This window comes from Cricetulus griseus, chromosome 2, assembly GCF_003668045.3.
Source record: "Cricetulus griseus strain 17A/GY chromosome 2, alternate assembly CriGri-PICRH-1.0, whole genome shotgun sequence".
In the NCBI taxonomy this organism is placed as follows: domain Eukaryota; kingdom Metazoa; phylum Chordata; class Mammalia; order Rodentia; family Cricetidae; genus Cricetulus; species Cricetulus griseus.
The window spans coordinates 290,538,036-290,556,532 of NC_048595.1; the positions used below are offsets into that span (position 1 = coordinate 290,538,036).

Genomic DNA, 18,497 nt, shown 5'->3' on the forward strand with positions numbered 1-18,497 from the left:
ATCAAGTTTCACGTCTCATAGACATTGACTATGATCCTCCCAGTGAGAACTTTGGAATTGTTTTAAGACATTACACTGATCTCTTTGTTACCATTTTAATTCAAGAACTGAAGTATGTAAGTATCCGTTACTCTAGCATGATAGACTGCTTTGCTACTTATAATTTAGAAACTGCCAATAAGAATTTGACTTTTTGTTTTTTTTTTAAAATACACAACTAAAATCTTGAAAAACAAAACAAAACTGAAGTGACATTTTGTTTTGTGATGAAGCCCAAGGCCTTGATTTGTGCCACAGAGTTATATCAACGGGTCTTTAAGTTTTAGATGGCATTTCACATAAGTTGCCAGGGCTAGTTTCAAACTTGTCTTACCTCACTTGTTTGGATAGATGGGGTTGCAGGCTTAACACCCCAATCAGCTTCTAAAGTGTTTGTTTTGATAGACCCCAAATTAAACTGGCCAGATGAGTATCTGCTTTCTATTTTTAACCCCTATCCCTAGTACTACTTCTGTTACTTTGTGTGTGATCCAGAGAGGGAGGAAGGGAGGGGAAGGAGAGAGAACTCCCTGAGAGATTGTTTTGTCAGTTGGATTATTTGATGCTGAACTATTTGCTTTAAATATTGTTGTTAGGGAGATTTTATTTGCCTAGTTCCTTTTATCCAGAATATTATGAAGTAGAATGTTAAAATTGCTCTCTGAACTAAAGCAAAACAAAACAAAAACAAATGTAATTTTAAACAATTGCTCTTGGCTAAAACTGCTATTCTTAAGGGTGATTTTTTTTTTTAAATATACTATATTTTTTTGAAAGAGCTATCAGATGGTAAGTCTGGGGTCAGTTTATGTTGGAACACTTAGTGGAGTGTAGTTCTTTGTTCTGATGGCTGTCACCTAAGCCGCCCACAAACTGACTGCACCTTAGCTCCTTTGTTCACTACAAAGGAATGGGTAGCTAGAAGGTTTGAAGGAAAGTCTGGTTATATCCTTAATAATGTCTTTATTATATAGTTGAATTTAATGATATCTTTATGGGAGTTATGATACTTCTCCCCCTAGAACATTTTTAGATGTTGTATTTTAAAATAAAAATTTTAAACATTCAGAATTAGGTGTGTTCAATCCTCTGAAATTTTGGCTCCCTTGTGTGCATTGCCTTAGGGTGGCATTGGCCTTAAACAGTGCTAATGTAGTTGACTAAGCACATTTAGTGAAGTTTTGACAACTTAAAAGATAATGGTGTATATATATCTACTAGTTAAAAAATAATTTTTTGGGCGGCTGGAGAGATAGCTCAGTGGTTAAGAGCTCTGTCTGCTTTTCCAGGACACCTGGGTTCATTTCCTAGTACCCACATGGCAGCTCACAATTGTCTGTAACTTCAGGGTCCAACAACCTCACACAGACATACATGCAGGCAAAGCACCAATGCACATAAAATAAAAATAATTAAAAAGTATTATTTCATAAATACTGTTCCTCTTTTCTAAGTTGCAGCTAATTTGGATTGGCCCCATTAAGTTAAACTCTGGCCATACAATACTCACAGATGAGAATTAGAGATTATTTTTAGACTTGAGTAAAGAATATTTTCTATTGTCTTTGGTAGAATAGAATGATTCAGAGTGAGCATTAATTAGAATGTGTAGGTTTGAATCTTGGTTCTGCCTTGTATTTGAGGGTTGAATGAGTTATAGATGTAAAACTCTTAGAACAAGAAGATGGGTTTTAATAAGTATTCAAATAAATGATATTTTGTGTTAAACTACAGGCTGGTAGAGATGCATATATATATATATATATATATATATATATATATATATATATTATAGCTAAAATTATTTTACTTTTGTAGAACAGGCTGGTCTCGAACTCACAGAGATCCACCTGCCTCTGCCTCCCGAGTGCTGGGATTAAAGGTGTGTGCCACCAACGCCCGGCAATTATTTTACTTTTGTTAACAATAGTATTTGCTGTTGTTTGGTCTGGTCACTTTTGAGTGTCCCATATCATTGTAGGGTTTTTCCAGTGTTGGGAGTTTCTAATTTTTAACCTTACTGGTAGAAACAGTTCCCACATTTTATTTTCTTTTATTGTTTTTTTTTTTAGATATGAAAGCTTTAAGATTATACATGTTCTATATGTATACATGTTACATATCACATATAAAGTATGTCTTATATATAAGGAATAAACATATGTATATATTATACACGTGTAGAAAACAATAGTAAAATAAATGAAAACACCTGAAAATGAGTTTAGCTGCAAAATACATTTTCAGTGTTCCTAAAAATGCTATAGATGAACCTTCTAACTTGAATGACTTCTGTGTTACTGATACTTTCTTATGTGAATTTTGTGTGTATAATATTTTTGTCATCAAAATGTTTTCATAATTTTGTGGCATATTTAACTGTCATTGTTTAAACGTGATAATTCATATATACTTTTTTTGTGTGTGTATGGTGTTTATGTGTGTATGCATGCATGTGCTCATATATGTGGGTACATGTATATGTCTACTTGTATGTAGAGGCCAAAGCTTGATGTCTCAGTTTTTCTTTAATTGCTCTCTACCTTATGTATTGAGTCAGGGTCTCTCACTTGAACTCTCCACCTTATATATTGATTGATTCAGGGTCTTCCACTTGAATGTAGAACACTGATTCAAGTTGTCTTCATTTCCTGTGTCCTGCTTATGGGTGGGTCTTAAAACTCACATGACTTCTACATGGGTCCTGGAGATCCAAACTGTTCCTCACTCATAGACAGCAATTGCTTTACCCATGAGCCATCTCCCCTACCCATGATGTGCTTTTAAAAGTGTTGATAGTAAAAGTGAAAAAAAAAAGGAAGGTGTATTCACTTGGTGCATGTCTGTTTGTTAAAAAAACACAGTAAGGGTAAGTATTGACATAAATAAGTTAATATAACAAAGCTGGTAAGTATGTTTCAATCGTTAAAATTTATTTGGCCTTAATCCTTTTATCTGTATGTGCTAAAATACTAAGAAAGCTAGGAAAACAATCTTGACTTCCTTACTGCTTTATTGACATTGGACAAAAAACATGATAAAAATGACGCTTGTTGATGGAATCCTTCACTACACACCACACATACTGTCGTTTATGGAATTTCCTTGCTGTGTGGTGAGTACTTGTCATTGAGTAAGCATTAGAAAAGATAATTATGAACAACTGGCTTGTAATTCAGATAATGAAAGAATGGTGTAGAAGCACCTCTCCTTTGCTTTCTGCTGAAAGGTCTGGCAACCAGTGATGACCGTTGGCTCTCTCTGCTTTTAATTCTTTCTGGAAGATAGGCAGTAGCATACAATTCTATAATACTGGTTTTAAGCATGTGAGTTAATATGTCAATTTAATTTTCATTTTCTTGGATTGATAATTCATTATTATTGGTCGGCTTACCAGCACTGTGCTTTGTTTATTTTGTTGTTTTAAAATGTAAGTAGCCATTAGGATGAGGGCAGGTAACATAAAACCTGAGGGCAGGAGCTAATAGAATTTAGAATTCTATTAGGAATGTCTTGTCTGTATCAGGAAGCATATGGCAGTGTCCCTGTACCCTCTATCTATGTGGTTGAATGTGCTTATGGTAACAGCATTGTTAGAAAATATGTTGTAACTGAAACTACTTTGTGGTAATGTCTTCTGATTTAATTTTTTGGTGGTGGTGGTGGTGGTGGTGGTGGTGGTGGTGGTGGTGGTGGTGGTGGTGGTGGTGGTGGTGGTGGTGGTGGTGGTGTGTGTGTGTGTGTGTGTGTGTGTGTGTGTTTTAATGGCTCTATTCTCAATATTTGACACATTTGTTTGAAACAATCTGGGTTTTATTATTTACAGTATGTAGGTGAGGAAACTTCTGTCAGGGAGGTTGAATGATTTGCCAGAGTTGACACGCAAAAAAAGTAGTAGTCAGACTGTGTTGTTTGATATGCCACCTTTAACTGTAAGCTGTTTGCAACAGCTGCAGAAATACTGCAACATTTGAATTTAAGAAGCCAATGTAAACCTATTTTATTAAATTATTTCATGCTTCCTTAGTTTTCCATGGGTTTAAATATGTTTAAATTTTGTTTGACTTCTTAAGGCTGAGAAGAAAACAAGTTATTTTTTATACTTAGAGACCCTCGAGTACCCGTGATATTAGATGTCTTGGGACTTCTTACTCTACAGTAATCAGCAGTAAGGTCTCTTAGGAGCATTTACTCTTACCATATAATTTGCTTCAATTTGAACACTATCTGGAGATTATGTCAGATCACAGAAATTATAAGAAGTGAACTCTACTGCAGAAGCCAAGCACAACCCCAACTGTGGTCTCTGTTCAGCCCTAGGGCCATTTTCTAATACCTCTCTCAAGTTTGATTAATTTGCTAGAGTAGTCTACCTAGAATAACATTTAAGCTTGCCACTTTGCTATTAGAGGATACTTAGGGGTACAGATGAACAGCCCTATGTAATGGATGCCCAGAGGAAGTCATGGGGGAAGGTAGAGTTTCCGTGGCATCTTCTGGGAGGGACATCTTTCATACTTTTCTGGTTGTTGAGCTGCATAGGAATTCTAATTTTTATGAGGCTTCTTTGGGGAATGGTAATGGGTGAAATCATTGGCCACTGGTGGTAAAGCCATCCTTTATTCCCTTTCCTTTTCTTTTTTGGGGAACTAGAAACTGTCAGCCTTGTCAGTTAAAATGATAATGGTTTCCCTGGCAACCCACTCGCATGCTAGGACTGTCCCATAACCTTTAGTCATCTATGACCCCATTAGCATACAGAGCCTAAATGAGAGCTCTGTTGCCAAGAAATGAAGAACAGATATACTCATGAATCACAGTATCATACAGATATTTTCTCATCAGAAATGTTCTAATGGTGGGTTTAAAAATTGAAATATTCAAATATGTGGTAGGGATAGGACCCAAATCTAAACATGAAATTCACCTGTATTTTGTATACCTTTCTCTTATACCTTGAAGGCAGGTATGTACAGCTTTTTGTTGATCACTCACTTTGTGACTACAGCCTGTCACATGTTTATGACATGTAAACACTGAGGAATATTTTAGGTATTTTGGAGTACGTGATAATAATGTCTAACTAGGGAGCTTCAGGATAGGCAGTAATTCCCTTGATATTCAGAATTCTTCCTCAAGGAGGAGTAAGTCTTTGTAGGAACACTTTAGATGTCTGCTATCAGTCTATGGGCTCTTCCCTGTCCTAAACAGGAGGGAACAAAGTATCTAAGCCTGTGAATTTCTACCTCATACCTTATTCTATTTAGTCAAATCCTCCCATGATGGAAATTTTTAGAGTTCATGAAGCTAGGTCAGTCAAATCAGTCTGCAAGTTTGCCGTTTTAGTTAGAATCCTGCTCACTCTGAAGGAGGATGTATGTAGGGGTCTACCTGTCATTCCAAAACTGCTAATATTGGTAGCCAAATAGCACCAGCCCATACCACTGTCTGCAATACCTGATTCAGGCTATATATTAGCTTCAAGAGTTAAATGAGTGGCACTGTCCCTATCTCACAGTTTTAAAGTTGTAGTAACACATTCATTCCCTTGTTTCAAACAAAACTCTGCTCTGAATGGAAGCCTACCTATCTCCTTGGGCAAATTGACCTGCACTATTTTGGCTTTTAACTGAAAAACCATACACAACTGATACAAGCTTTAATTTTTAAAGTTAACCTTGTTTGTGTATTTGACAATTTGTCTTGTTTTATAGCTGTGCCTCTTTTAACTGTTTAAGGGTGTACAGTGTTTTGTGACTATTATTTGTAAAATGTTACAGCTGAGTAATATGTAGTAGAAAACAGGTGGAATTCTTGAATTTTGTCTTGAAATATTTAATATAGCGTTTTACAAGACCATTTCTAAGATAGCTTTCTTAAACAAATGGTCATATACATTTCAAATGTAATAATTTTCTTGCATTAGCAAGTTAAATCATTAACCAATTTTTCTGCTATTTATCTAATTTATTTTTTCAATGTGTAATACTGTATGAGAGTTGGAAAGTTCACTGGGTGATGAGATGCCACATTGGCTACTATTCTTTGTTTTTAAGCCTGGCAACCCTAGTGTTTCCTCTGGGACTCACATGGTTTAACTGATTCTTACAAGGTATGCTCCGACTTCCACACACAGGCATATTCACACTCATAAACAAACACTAAATATAATTAAAAAGATTGAAAACTAAGATGATTATTCTAGAAGCTACTTCTGACAGTTTTTCTAGGTTGTTCAAATAATGGTTCATAAGTATACATTTTTTTATAGAAAAAGTGGGTCATGCTAATTCACAATTTTAGCTTTCTCCTGCAATATTATGTTCTATCCTTTTTCATTTTACCTGCCAGTTGAACTATATGTGCTGAGAGATAAGGTGTATTCAAACGGAATTCCAAATAATAGTGTGCACAAACTAAATTTCCTCTATTTTTAGTAGTGTAAGGGTTGAGAGTTTTTAATTTTTTTGTTTGTTTTTATGGAGACCTGTGTTGTCTCATTATTTTGAAAGAAATAAATTAGTTTTGTGGTTGGTATATTACTTCCATTCGTTGTGAAAAATTCCCGTGGATTTTGCTAGTCACATTTTCCTGATGGAATTACATTTGTCTCTTGTCTCAGTGCTATTGACTGCTAATGACACAATTATCTAACCCAAATACAGTGCCAAGGAACTTGGTTTATTGGTTATGTTAGTAAGTAATATCTTAAGCATAGATATGATTTATTTATCTCTTAAGCATGTTTTCACTGTGGAAAAAAATGGGAAACAACAGGACAACCTGCAGCCTACTGGGCTATTATTTGCCTATCAGTCAGCACCACCACTTACCTTTTTTCAGGAGGGCTTTTCCTTATCACCCTTCCTATTCCTCCCCGATGTGTGTTAGGTTATTCACGGAGCAAATTCTAAGACATACAGTTTCAACTTTAAATATTTTTATTAGGTGGCTCTAAAATAGCAGTAATAATAATAATAATAATAATAATAATAATAATAATAATAATAAGATTTTTTCTTTATATCACCAAATGTATAGTCCATACTCATAGTTTTCCTCATGTCCTATAAATGTTCTTTTAAAAAATGCTTCTTTAAATTATACCCAGCCACACCCCATTTAATCCTAGTATTATGTAGGCAGAGGCAGGCAGATCTCTGTCAGTTCAAGCTCAGCCTGCTCTACACAGTGAGATCTTACCTCAAACAAAACAGAACCATCCACAACCCATCAATTACATCAAGTCTAGTGTCATCTACTTTGTGATGGATTGATTGAGCCCTTAAACCTGTGGGTTAGGACCTCTTTGGAAAGCCTCTTATCTCTCCAGAATATTTTCACTATGATTCATAACAGTAGCAAATTCACAGTTATGAAGTAGCAATGAAAATAATTTTGTGGGTTGGGAGTTAGCACAAAATGAGGGACTGTAGTAAAAGGCGTTAGGAAGGTTGAGAACCAGTGTCTTAAGCCATTCTTCACTCAGCTCCTTCCTGCTCTTCATTTATAAGATCACCAACAGGATTTAATGACTTTTAAAAAATATTTGCATTAGTGAAGTGCTGGGGAATGTACCCAATATGTCTGCAAGTCTGACATGCAAAAATTATTATTTCCTTAGCTATTATCAGTTGAAAATTGTCTCCTTCAGCATATGAATAGGAAATTAAGTAGTGATACACAGTTGCACCTGGAATCAAAGCTTTAACTGTTTTGGTAACTAGCGTTGAGTTAAAGTGATTGATTGTGAGGTTTTTTAAAAGCAAAGATGGAGTTTATTAAGAAGAGTTTTTAATCCAGGTTTAAGCACAGACTCTTAAAAAGGGTGAGAGGGTAGTGATACATTTCTTCAGAATGAGTGGGAAGTGATGGGGGCGGGGGAGATGGCAGGCACTGGACCTTCATGTGAGGGACTGTGGAATTTGTTGTGAGAATTCTGTTGTTGGTTACTTTTTCATTGTAGCATTTTACATTGCTATCACCTGTGTTTCTTGGATGTTTGTAGTGAGAAAAGTTTAGTCAGTAAAATTGTTACCTGTCTTTATTTCTGTTCTGGAAAAACTGTCTCTTGGTGTCATGGTAGATATCAAGTCTGATTTCTCCTTGATTGAAGAATTCACCGATTTTCTTATACTTTTTAAATTGTTTCAAAACAGGTTCTGTTTTTTACTAGCATAGTAGAGTGTTTGTGTTAAAAGTCTGAAGAAACCTCAATTCTGTACTCACTAGCTCTTACATAGTGAATCAGTTCCCAGAAATGCTCTAAAGGCGAAGTATGAGGCCTGCTTTTCTTTTTACTATCATTGTGAATGCATTTTAACAGTTATGATGTGTTTTAGTTCATTGTATCTTTTTTCCTCCATCACTGATGGAAAGTGATGATTCATTTGTCCCATGGTACTAAGATTGTTACTAGTAACAGGAAAAATGCTACTGTCAGTGATGTAGGTAATGAAAGCAATTTACCCTGCTATTCTTTTTAGGATGTATTTCACTATACATATAAATTACTCTCTTAAAATACTCAGAATAGTAATAGTTAGAATCATCATGTATGTCCACAGAAAAATTCATTTGCTATACTTGGTTTGGTAGTTTATGAATTGCTTAAACTACTGTTTTGATTTATGCTTTAAAATATTTATGTGTTTTCAAAATCAAAACTATTGGTTGGGAAATTTTCAGAGAATTTTTGCTTTTATCCCACTTTGCCTGTTCTGCCCCTTACCTTTGGGTGGAGTTTTGCATTTTAAGTTTTCCTTTAATTTTATCTTGTAAAAAGCCTTTATTATAGGTATTTGTGTATAGGGGTGGGCCGGAGTGGGTAATGGTATTGAGTGTGTGCCACAATGTTCATGTTGTGGTCAGAGAACATTTTGTTTGTGTTTCTCTCCTTCTATGATGTGAGGCCTAGAGATTAAATCCAGGTTACCAGGCTTGGCAGCAGATGCTTGTGCCCACTGAGCCACCGCATTAGTCTAGTCCTTTCATCCTCCTCCTTTCTGATCTCCTCCTCTTCCTCATCCTCCATACAGTTATGTAACACTTGCATGCATGCTTAGGTGTATATGCACACTTGTATAATTTCTCACTGGTTCCATAGATCACAATATACTGAACATTTTCTACACCTTGCTGCTTTATTACTATTTTTAACTTAACACTGTTGTATAAGATCACTTAATAGGAACACATTTATATCGATAGTGTTTCTTTTAAACTGCATCTTATTCACTTGTACAGCACCACTCTGTTTCTAATCTTTTGCTGTTAAACTTACAAATAATGCTGTATTGAATATCTTTATGCTTGTCTTTAGATGAAGTTACCAGTTTTTATTTAGGATAGAGTTATTATATTTTTATGAATATTTTTGCTAATTTCTGTGCTTCATCACCAACAAAATTAAATTTCTGGGTGTTATGTAAGAGATTGAGCATCTTTTACAGGCATTAGTGAGAAACTATATGTATTTCTTAGACTAGGTATTAAGTTTTGACTTTTTCAGAGAATACTTAGTTGAAAAAGGCTGTACCTTGCAAGGAATGTTTTTCTCTCTGTTTTATATTCTTGCCTTATCATTACACCACAATTCACCTTCCAATCCATTACTGATTATTTTTTTAAAAGAATATTTTGTACTTGTTTTTGACAATTTCATACAAGTACACAGCTTACCTTCGTTATATTGGCCTCAAATTCTTCCTTCCCACTTACCTTAGTTCCTTCCACACATCGCCTGTGTACATGGAGTGTTGCTCCTGAATGTGTGTCTGTACACCAATTGTGTGCCTAGTACTTGTAGAGGACAGAGGTGGTATCAGATTCTCTGGAACTTCATCTGGACTACTGTGAGTCTCCAGGTGGGTGCTGGGAATTGAGTCCAGGACCTCTGGAGGAGCAGCAAATGCTCTTAACCACCGAGCCATTTCTTCTGAGTCATCTCTGCAGCTAGCACCGCCTCTCCCTGCATCTTCCTTGCTTGCTTCCTTCCTTCCTTCCTTCCTTCCTTCCTTCCTTCCTTCCTTCCTTCCTTCCTTCCTTCCTTCCTCCCTCCTCCCTCCCTCCCTCCCTCCCTCCCCTCCCTTTTTTTAATGACTCATGGAGTTGGATTAGTCTTGCCTACATGTGCATGGCTATAGTATTATACACTGGTGTGTTAGCAGCCAAACCAGTGGCCACATTTCCCATCTATGTGTTTGTTTATTTATTTTGAGGCACAGTTTCACTGTGTCCTTGGCTGTCCTCGAACCTACAGAGACTGGCCTGCTTCTGCCTCCTAAATGCTGGAATTAAAGGCATGTGCCATCACACTGGACCTATTAATAATTTTTGAAAAAACGAATTAGTAGGAACTGTTAAAAAGATTTCATTTACATGTTAATTTTACAAGTAGTGAATGCTTGAATAGTAGTTAGTATTCAGCCACGAAGACACATCAGTTTCGATAACACTGTGACTGAAATTGATGCTGTTAGAAAGAACCTTATTAGACTAGTTAGTTAATTTCACCATCTTTATGATAATTCTATGATATTTCAATTCATAATACTACAGATGATAGTTCCTTAGTTTTTATTCTCTTGTAGTTAATACCATCTTCTAAGATTTTTGCCTTAAAATAGCTTTTAACAATGAGTTAGTTGCTTGTTGGAAGTTAGCAAAGGTAATAGTATGGCAGAAGCTTCCCAATGCTTGTACATTATGCTGCTGACATTCAAGAAATAGTGAATTTTCTTGTAGGTTGAAGATACTGTGGATACTGGATGATGAATTTCTAGACATTAGGAACAAGATTGATCATGGGTGAGTGAGGGTGTTTGGTCTGCCATAGTGAAAGTTTTGATGTAAAATTAGAGAAGCTGTGTTGACATTGGATGCAAAGTTGAATGCTATGTTAAAGTAATTCATTTTCCTTTTGAAAGCAGTTTAATATTATGTTATTTAAAAAAGATATCTTGACAGCATTGGAAGAGGTGGGCTGAAGGGAAGTCACAAATGATGAAGCCTCAGATAACCCACTTTAAAAAATGCTATTCTTGTAATAAAGTAAGATCTTTGAATTGTTAGTTCTTTTATCTTTTGTGGATAGAAATTTTTATTTTTAATTTACACATAGTTGACCATTATTGAATACAGTGTGGCATTTTAATAGTGAATATAATCTGTAACCATCCACTCAGCATCATGTTTCTTTGTGTTAAGAAAATTTGCTGGGTGGTGGTGGCACAGGCCTTTAATCCCAGCACTGGGGAGACAGAAGCCAGCCTGGTCTATAAAGTGAATTCCAGAAAAGCTAGGACTGTTAAACAGAAAAATCCTGTCTTGAAAAACAAAAACAAAACAAAAAAGAAAGAAAAATAGGCATTCAAGATCATCTACCTTAGTGGTCCTCCAGTCGTAATAACACATTAAATTAATAACACATCTCCATGCCCCAGAGCCTTTTGCCATACCCACCAATGCCATTGTCTTAAAGATGTTATGTAGCTGACAGCTAATACGTTGATTTATTTATGTCCTGGCTAGGTTTATGTCAACACGACACAAGCTAGAGTTATCTGAAAGAAGGGAACTTCAGTTGAGAAAATGTCTCTATAAGATGTGTTTGTAAGTCATTTTCTTAATTAGAGATTGATGGAAGAGGACTCAGCCCATTGTGGATGGTACTATCCCTTCGGTGGTGGTCCTGGATTCTATAAGAAATTAAGCTGAGCAAGCCATTGAGCTGCATCCCCCCCTCCCCCCATTGCCTCTGCAGTTCCTGCCTCCAGGTTCCTGTCGCTCATGAGTTCCTGACCTCATTGCTTTTAACAATGAAATGTTCTGTGGATCTGTGAGTGAAATAAACCTTTTCTTTGTCAAGTTGCCTTTCAAGTTGCTTTTGGTCCTTTGTTTTTGGCCAGTTGGGGATATGATGTCTGTCCTGTTGAACTTTGAAAGTGGTTGGCTTCTAAAGAAGAAAGAAACCTACTATGTTGGTTACCTTTAAATCACTGTAGTCAGATAACTGTCAGATGGGGCTTCAGGGAGGAAGGCTGTATTCTAGCTCATGGTTCAGGGGAATATAGACTTATCACAGCATCTATTTTGGAAAGTACTTGGTATGGCTTGCTTTTCATATTTCAGCCAACAAGGGAAAGAGCTCTGATGAAAGTGGGGCCATGAGAGACCTTAACCTTTGTTCTTCTGGAAAAGACTCAATCCATTCTCTTCAAACCAGTCTATGACAAAAGACCACTCTATGAAAAATCAAACTCACTGGAGACAATCCCTTTGTTAAATGCAATAAAATTAGCTATCAGAGAAATGTGCTTTTAAGACAGTTTAACCTTACTTGAAACTTTTCAACAGAAAAAAATTAGTCAGAATGCTGTCAAGTTTTTGTAAATGTGCTTGACTTAACCTGTTTGCAGTCTACAGTGTAGTTAGTTTGTGACATCTTCTGGGGTTATTTCAAGACTGTCAACTAGCTCCAATGGTGTGTTCAATGTTTTTGTTATCGTGTGTGTTTGAAAAAAAATAGAAAATAACTTTAGAACATTGACTAGGTTATTTAGCTCCATTTCTTTTTACATGTTCACTATGAACTCAGGGACTTGGAGAATTTCAAATAGTCATTTTATTTGATGTACAACCATTAAAATTGCGAGATAGTTTTTAAGGGGTAAAAAGATGGACTCAAAATAGAATTACTTTTGTTTATTAAAACGAAATCATATTTTAAGTAACCTGTAAAACTTAATTACTCTGCCATGGATCTAATCTCAGGGTAAGTTAATTGTCCATGTCTAATGAAATCAGACCTGAGTTTCAGTAAAGGGAGAGTAGATACTCTAAGTCTTTAAAATTAAGTCTTGATTGGATTACAGTCTGTTTAGTTATAGGATATTTGAGTACCTTGTAGTTTGGTAATATATGGCACATATTCTTTCTATAGGGTTCTGTTCAATGGGTACAGAATTGATAGGGAAGTGACATTTTGCTGTATTGCTTGATTTTCCTTCCCATAATCCTGTAATGAAGAACTTCAGTTAGAAAACGTCTTTAGCCATGTTAACAGCTATTTCATGAGTCTAATGAGGCACTCTGTTCTATCCTAGTAGTTTGTTTGTTTGTTTGTTTTTTAATTTAGTCCTTCAACTGTGAAATACTGTTATCACAATTTTTGTTGCTCTTTAATTTTAAAGTGTTTGATTTTATAACACTCTTAGTTGCAATAAAATCAGCTATCAGAGAAATGGACTTTTTAAGACAAATGAAAATTCTTTTTATTTTAAAGATGTTTTATTTATTTACTTATTATTTACTTTGGGGGTGGGTATTGAACCTATGGTCTTTTGCATACTATGAACTGAAGACTACATAGTCTATGTAACCAACCAGGATTTCAGATAGTGGTCTTCTTTCAGCAGAAAAGGAAAACACTTAGACCAGGAATCTTGATAAAATTAAAAGATACTTAGTTAAGGGATCATTTCTGCTGCTTTGAAAGTACAACTTTATATTTTTCTTTAATTCTCTTTTACAATTAAAAGTTACACCCATAGATAGGTGTCAGAGTAGTAGTTACAGTGGGCACTGGAGAGATGGATCCATTGCAAAGAGTACATAATACTCGCAAGGACTAGAGTTTGGTTCCCAGCACCCAAAACAAGCGACTCACAATTGCATGCAACTCCAGCTTCAGCTCCCTAAAGCCACCTCTGGATTCTGGGGGCATATTAGGAGCATATGCACTCAGACGTGCATAAATAGGCACATATTTAAAATTAAATACATTTTTTAAGGAGTAGTACAGTGAATTTCTGTGTTCCTGTAATACAGGTGTGACATGATTTTTTTTTTTTAACATTTTGTTTTTGGTGGTGCATATAGCTGATCATCATTATTTGCAATATTCCTATTTGCAATTTTGCCAACTTGGTAAAATTTATTTGTAACTCAAAAATGAGTTTTGTGACACTTGGATTTAGCCATGGAAACATGCATAATGACAGAAAGGAATCATCTAGATGTCTTTCCCACTTGAGATGGAATAAGACAAGACGTTGCCTCTTTGCTCTAGTGCTCACACAACAGACACTGTTCTCTTCACATTCTTTTTAGTCCCGCATGCTTCACACTTATTCTTTTTATTGGTGATCTTCTCTTTCAGGGATTACAGAAGTGTGGTGCTGAGGGGCTTGTCTAGTAATGTTGAGAGCAGAACCCTGTTTCCTTACAGAGAAGACATTTGCATTGGAGAAGCTTAGTTTAGATACAGTTGTTGGCTGCTTGCTTAGTGTTCATGAAATCAACAACTGATAGTAAAGAAGTTTCTTTAAACAGAAACATATGTAAAACTTGGTTATGTGTTAATTTGTTAATAAAAATGTCACCAGTAATTGATGTATTTATGGAAGCCTAATAGCATTTTTCCCCTTAAGAGCAGGGAATTTGCTGTTCAGTGTTCAGTGAAGATTTTAGTACATACAGTGATAACTGACTTTGCACTCCCCTGAAGTGTATAAGCTACAGACATTATGATTCTATATCCCTATAATAGAGAATATTGCTTTTAAACAAGACTATTTTTTAAAAATATAGTTAGTTACCTAGGGCTTGAGAGAGAGTTCAGCAGTTAAGAGCACCTGCTGGTCTTGCTTGGGACCTGACTTCAGTTCCCAGTACTCAAGTTGGGTAGCTCACAACTTCCTGTAACTCCAGGGTGTCTGATGCCCTTTTCTGGACACTGCAGATGTTAGTACTCTTGTATACAGAACCATGCACATACCCAGACATATATGACTTAAAATGATGACAATCTTATTTTTTTAAAGATACCTGTATCACATTCCAAAGATTTCATATTGCTGTATCTGAGTGATGTAACTTTTTTCTCAGTATATCACATTTAGCGGTTAAAAATGTAGACATGGCTTTTAAATTTTTTTGCTTTAGTTTTTTATTTTGTTGTTGCTGTTGTTTTCTTGAGGCAGGGTTTCTCTGTGTATTCCTGACTGTCTGGAGACCAGGCTGGCCTTGAACTCAGATCTGCCCTCCTCTGCCTCCCGAGTGCTGGGCTTACAGTCCTCTGTCACCACTGCCTGGCCCCTTTTAAATTTATAACCTAGGATATTTCCAACAGACACTTGCCTAATGAGTTCATGATTTAGTTGATGACTTGTACCCGTTTTTTTTTTTTTTTTTCTGTAATTCCTTTTACTCTTCCTAGTTAATGGTCAGTTGTTGTTTCTGATAGGCACAGATTTTTTTCAGTAACCTCTATTTTCTGTTGAGTTTAGAATTTATATCCTTTAGCTAATTTCTCTCCAATATCAGGTCTGCTTACTTGATATCTTTACTTCATTTTTATAATGTAGAATGGTAAATTCCATTCTATGTACACATTTTCCTTTTAAACAATTTTAGTAACATGTTTACTTGGTTTTATAATGGAATAGTTTACTTATTTCAATATGTGAAAATTTACTTTTGAAGTTCTTTTTAGTGCAAGCTTTATTAACTTATGTTTTTGTGTAGCTACTGAGTTTTGGATCAACTTACTGTCTAGGAATTTACTTAAGTATTTCTCTTTTACCTAGTTTTGCTACATTATTTCCCAGTTATCTTCGAGGAAATAAAAGCTAATGATTTGTTTAAAAGGAAAAAAAAAAACCTGATGCTTCTGAGTCATACCATCTTATATTTTGATGCCGTTAAGGTTTTTTTTATCGTAATAGGTTTGAGGGGGTAGAAGGGGTGTCCTTACATCTCATTTTGCCCAAAGTAGCTTAAGCTGTATCACTGTCACGATGTAATTATCAATAGCTTTTCTGTTCACACCCAGAACACTGGAATCTTAGTTATTATAGAGACAGTCAAATAATTTAACCTGTCAAATTTAAGAGACAGGACAGGGCACTTTCAGGACACGTTTTCATTAGTTAATGGGGTTAACTAATAGCCTAATTTTTTTTTGTGTGCCAGATCTGTTTTAAATATGCATTCCAATCTAAGTCTATGTTTTTGTTTTTTTGTAAAGTAAAATTCTATAACCACATTGTTCTGTAAGGCCTGTTTGTGCCACTGTAACCAAATATAGGAGAATGGGTAGTTTGTAATGAATAGAAGCTCACTACTCTTTTTGAGGCTATGAAATTCCAAGATGAGGCACCAGCAGGGTCAGTATTTGCTGAGTGATGGACTCCATAGGAGTATCCACTGATGTCACCCTCCACAAAAGAGGAGTTTGGTTGTACAAAAGGGAGATAGGTTGCTTCATTTCCCTCCTTTTGAGGGCAGAATATAAACTGAAATATCCCACTTGCCACTGTTGTATTGAGGATTTTCTCACTCTGAATTTGGGGCAGCAAATCCAGACCATAGCATACAGCTTACATATGGCTGTAAAAATTCAAGCCATAAAGAGAGGAAAAGCCAAACAGTTGCATGATTCAGTTGAAGTCCCCAGCGGTGACACATGGCTCCCTTTGTACAGGAAAAGTAAGATCTATTTCCACTGATAACATTCTCTTGTTCAGAGGTGGCTTTTTCAGGAAAAATCTGTATAGTAAACTGGAAAAATAAAAGCATGACAATGTATAATGTCTTTTCAACTTAGTACTTTGAAATAATATTAAAACTGAAAAAAACTCCCCTATGCCTGTCATTCACCTCATCATTAATGTACACACAAGCCTTTTAAGTCTGGGCCTGAGCAATATTTTATAGTGTTTAAATGCTTATTATTATTATTATTATTATTATTATTATTATTATTATTATTATTATTATTGTTATTATTGGCTTGTATATCTGTATGAGTGTTGTGTTTGCACAATGGTGTGTCTGTATGGAGGCCAGTCAGTAGACGACTGTGGAATTTGTTCTCTCGTTCCATCTTATGTTCTGGGTACCAAACTCAGGTTGCCAGGCTTATGTGGCAAGCAAGCACCTTTACCTGCTGAGCTGCTGAATGAACCATCTTGTTCATTTTATTGTGTGTTTCAGCTAATTACTGAAATCATTTAGTAGGAATAAGTTTTTTTTAAAGACAGGGTTGCATTTTGTAGTTCAGACTAATCTGGAACTTACTAAAAAAGACAGCTCTTCTGCCTCAAGTTACTTAGTGTGTTTAAATTTCAGACACATTATCTTTAAAATTGTATATTAAACAGTAATTTTAAGCAGTTTTGTGGCAAATCTTTTATCATCTAAACTCAGATAACTTGGTATTAAGGCTGTACTATGTATGTTCTTCTCTTTGATAATTTCCTATGTTCCCCATCCAGTGCTTCCAAGTACACATTTAGAAAGCCACTGAAAGAGGTAGATAGCAGCTGCAGTGTATTTTGGATGTTTATGACATTATCATAGCTGGTGGGGGGATCTTGAGGCAGAAATGCTCTGAGACAATAGCTGTTTAATGAGTTTGCTTGTATGTACAAGAGAAGAGAATGGGCCTGATTGCTCACAATCTGAAGCCTGAAAATGTATTTTTCTGGATCTGTGTATTTGCATATCTAATTGCTATGTAATCAAAACTAAGTGAACTGTAGCTACTTCAAACTTTCAAATGAAAAGCAATCATCCTTCTGGTGAGGAGGGGGACCTAACTTGCAAGCTAGCCTGAATATTAGCATTATAGTCCTCTTGTGCTTAATTATAGGTGTCTGGCTGAGCAGTAAGTGTATGCTTGTGTAGTAGAGAAGTGTGACTCTGACACACAGTGGAGCTCTGTTGTAACAGAGCCTGAGCTTTGAGAGCCATTGCTGTGTATCCATTGTGTGTTTTGGTGATAAGAGATGGTGCCAGAATGACTGTTAATTACCTGCTTTGTTTGACAGGAGTAGTGGTTACACCAATGACCTCATTGGACTAAAACTAAAACTTGTATTACACAGCTAGAATATGTTTGTTTTCTGGTGGGAAGAACCCCCTCCCCCCCCCCCCCCGCTTTGTTTTTTGCAAGCCCTTTATTTAAGGTTAACCTATTTGCCCTAATATGAGTCATTTGGGTTATTGTAGATTTTCCTTTTCACTATACTATTAATTTGAGAGATATTATATCTATACTTAAAATCCTTTAATATCTTTGAAAGTTTTATAGCCATTAATTCTAAGGTTTTCAGACTACTTAAAGCTCTTTTTATATTTTCTCATTGAATTTACACATGTAACACAGGCTTAAAACATTTTAATTTCAACTAGTGTCAAGCCCATTCTTCTTAGTTATCCAGTCTCTGCAGAAAAGATAGGTTCAGCCTGAGATGAAAGTCTTTAAGATTCAAGAGTTTGGGTTGAGCCAGGAGACTACTGAAATACCTGCAAACCCCCTTGCCCCTCCAACCCCCCAAAAATTATTGCCTTAAACTAAACCTTTTCTCATTTCAGAAGTTTCCCCCTTTAAAAAAGTTTATTCTAAATCTAAAATGTAAGATTATTAAAGTTTGCTTTTAAAAACACTGTTT

The 18,497-nt window shown here is 35.7% G+C and overlaps 1 protein-coding gene across 4 annotated transcripts in view; it reads left to right on the plus strand.

The window, feature by feature from the left end:
• Nucleotides 1–18,497, plus strand: part of Qki (QKI, KH domain containing RNA binding) — a 115,231-nt gene that overhangs the window by 47,342 nt on the left and 49,392 nt on the right. The gene's annotated exons all lie outside the window — the stretch shown is intronic.